Raw genomic sequence first — 3,687 nt, 5'->3', positions numbered from 1 at the left:
CTATCAGTCTCTGCCATTACATTTTGGCTTGAATGACTCAAACCTTTTTTATGGCCAAATCTTTACCAAAGATTTAATAGCTATCATGGCTTTGGCCAGATCTTTGACTCCTTTTCACTGTAACTCATTCTTGGCCCATGATTTGAGTCCATCCATGGAACAAAAGAGACCTTTCTCTTCTCCAAGGTTTGAAATTTGAAGCATTAGTTCTAAAAACTCTCAAACATACTCCCATACATTGCCTCTTTGACTAAGCTTATGAATTTTCACCCTTGACTCATCATTAGCATACTTAGGGTAGAACTACTACTTAAACTTCGCCTTGAACTCTTCCCAAGTCTAGACAATAGCATCTTTATAGCTTGCATCATTACACCTACATCTCCACCACAACAATACAATGTCAACCAAATACACAGAGGTATACTTACCTTAGTGGCATCCTCATCAATGCCCATGGCTTGAAAGTATTGCTTCATTCCCTATAGAATGTTTTCCACATCTTTTGTGGACCTAGCTCCCTTACACTCCTTTGGCTTGGGAATTACCACTTAAGCCTTAGTTGTTATAGCTAACACAGGCTGCCTTACATGTTATGAGCTCCCCTTTAAGCTCATTCTTCTCTTTGCACATCACATTAACCATGAACTCTAAGGATTCATTCTTGTGGGTAAACATGTTGATGGTTTTGTTCAATGCACCATGAAATCCTTCCTTGATCTCCTCTTTAGTTTCCTCGAACCTCTCCCTAAGGTCTGACACTATCACTTTTAACTTGGCTAAATGGCTAGTCATGGTTGACATCATGTCTTTTAAGGTAGCCTTTTTCCCTTTTCCTTAGGTTGGCTCCTAGATCTCTAGTTGTTAGCTACCAACATTTCTTTGAGATACCATTTTCTTGAACACTTTGAGTGTGAACTAAACACAACCATGAAGTAAATCCTGCTCTAATAACAACTATCATGGGTTAAGATTCAAGCTTCGACTCGTGCAACTCCAAGACTAGAGAATGGACTCATTCGGTGTCTTAGATCAGCCTTTAGTTGAACTAGTGCACAAAAACTCAGTACTCCAAGGCCAACCACCCAAGTTGTTGCTAAACAAGGCTACACATAAGGTGTTTAATGGAAAGCTAAAGAGAACAATAGAGATAGGAAAAAGAAAACTTGTATTATTCAAGTTATGATGTGTACATCAAATGAGGATGGGAAGGCCCTCTATTTATAATTGAAGGCCCTATGAATCAATGGCTAGGATTGACTCAATCCAATGGCTATTATAAAGCCCAAAAGTAAAAAGAGATTACATGAGATATATATCAACAGTTCAAATTGTATAGGGAACTATACTATCCTTAGTAGTTTCCAAATCCTTTTAGAAAGTCCTATCTGTTATGTTTGTCTTAGCCTATGCTCTGTTAGGTCTACTAAGGATTTCATCACTTGGCTAAATCGGTTGCAATGGAGAACACCATTCATCTTTAACCCTAAAAGGGTGTGGTGTAAAAAAATCAAGTGAGAGGACTTTAATGCGTGTGGTGGGGGGAGGGATGAATTGAAGTGACAAAGGGCTGAATCTTAGTGGATTGTGGTAGCAAGGTCACTCTACCCTTTACAATACCCCATTACGTATTTAAGTCATTTGCAAAGGATTCTACCCATTGCTCGATGGGAATTAAGCTCCAAGAGGCTTGCATGGCCTGTCTGCCATGAGGGCTATACCTACAACATTTGCTCTTATGGTCCATGGGGCCCTTACTATAGGTTGGCAATTGAGTGATGGGCATGTGCATTGCTTCTAGCCTAGATTCTTACTTAGATGCATTTAGTCATAATACAAAGCTTGGTAGCTTCATGCCATTAGCTTTTTAACTGAGTGCGATGACCAATTGTGCGAATCAATAGTTCTTCTCATACTAGGTTAAATTACTATTGTGACACTGCCATCAGTAAGGTAAAACTAACCTATCTCATGACAGTCTAAACCCAACTTATGTTCCCTATTGCTGCGTGAACAATCCAACATTTGGTGAATTATGCTTCACAATGATAGGAAAAGCAAACATCGAAGGATCAAAAAGCAATGTCGCTATGAACACTTGGCTACCACAAGCTAGTTATCCTTGTGTTAACTTTTTTGACACCTCTAGCTTCAAATTTCGAATGATTGATAGGCCATGTTTTCATAGTTCATATTCATACTAGAAATTAGAATCAAACAAGCTTTTACCCTTTTGTTCCACATGAGATTTCTATTCTCGTTAAGTTCATTTTAGGACACTTGCATTATCTTTTAATAAATGTGCTGCCCCAGCCAATCTACCCACCTGACATTGTCTTTTACCCTGATCAATCGAGCAAGGCTAGCTTTGGGCCCAAAATAAGGGGTCATGCCTTGCCCTTGATTCATCAAATAGGTAAAATAATGTTAAAAGTAGTGGTATTTCAATTTTGCTTGAGGGCTCCCACTTATCCTACACCTCTCAAGTCATTTCACAAAGTTGGATTAGAGTCAAGCTCAACAAGGTCTTCTTTCCTATTGATTCTACCAAGCCATTCCATTGGCTATGGTTTCTCTAGATAGTAGACAGGGATAGTGGTAATCTTATTAATCCATTCATGTACATCACTAATTAGTTGACGAGGCATTTGGCTACCTTTAAAGAGTCATAGTTACTCCTACCATTTACCTGTGCATGGTTGAATTTTTTCACTTTGACATTCAAAGCACTTGGTAGAAATCACATTACGTGAGCATCTGTAGGGACCATTGCAATGCTTTGTTTTAATTAAATAGTCAAATTCCCCTTGTCTATACCAGTTTTAAGTAAACTATTTGTCATTTAAAAAAGGCCCTTGAGGGTGCCATTCCCAACCATCCCCCAACTGATACGTAGTGACCCACTCTAACCATGGGAGTAGTTTAAGTAGTTCACCAACACCGAATGGGTTTGGGACTGGGACCTCTATGCCTAGCCCTCAAAGCTAATCCTTTTATCGAGGTTATAGATCCATTTTGTTGACTTTCTTTGCCAACACTATTCCATTGACAAGAAGCTATTCACTTTAGAGACCTGATGCAATTATGAGTACCATCGAGTGCAGATAGCACTCAATCCTCTAGATTTTCAAAACCTGTTGGGGCATACTGAACACTATGCAACATGCAGTGCTTTTTCTAGCCATTGGACCCTACATCTGATTGAGCCATTTCTAGGGTGGGCAGGTTGTTAAACAAAAAAGATAACTCTTCCCAAGGCCCCTACTAATGTCTTTAGACTACCTAACATTGCCATCAACTATCATGTCCTAGTTGATTCCCTTTCGAAGCTCATGTTGGATGCACTATCAGATGGGCTTCCCTCATCTCTTAGGATCGACTAACCCATGTGCAAATGTTATTCACATAGGACCTTTCCACTCTTAGGCTTAAGCCTTAGCCCATGACACATGCACGAGCTTGGCTAGACAAAGGCATTTTTATGGTCAATGAGAAAGGCCCATGAGACTACCAAATACCTAAAAGACTTTGCTAGATCAAGCCTATGATCGTAGCTTCTGCTTGCACCATTCTAGGGAGCCATTGCTCGATTCAGGGACTTAGTCAGAGGTTAGGGGTTTGGGGTAGCATCAGCAGTAGGTGTCATAGGCTGAGGGCTTAAATCTAGCACCCATGTGGCTTTAGTCT

The 3,687-nt window shown here is 39.9% G+C and overlaps 1 pseudogene; it reads right to left on the bottom strand.

Moving 5' to 3' along the window:
• Positions 1 to 1,551: 1,551 nt before the first annotated feature.
• Positions 1,552 to 3,046, bottom strand: LOC149513923 (25S ribosomal RNA; annotated as a pseudogene).
• Positions 3,047 to 3,687: the final 641 nt, after the last annotated feature.

The sequence above is a fragment of the Durio zibethinus genome, chromosome 17, assembly GCF_047325235.1.
Source record: "Durio zibethinus cultivar Kanyao isolate XHJ-2024 chromosome 17, ASM4732523v1, whole genome shotgun sequence".
Taxonomy (NCBI): Eukaryota; Viridiplantae; Streptophyta; class Magnoliopsida; order Malvales; family Malvaceae; genus Durio; species Durio zibethinus.
The sequence above is the reverse complement of the archived record's forward strand: the minus strand, read 5'-3'. Positions and strand labels throughout refer to the sequence as shown.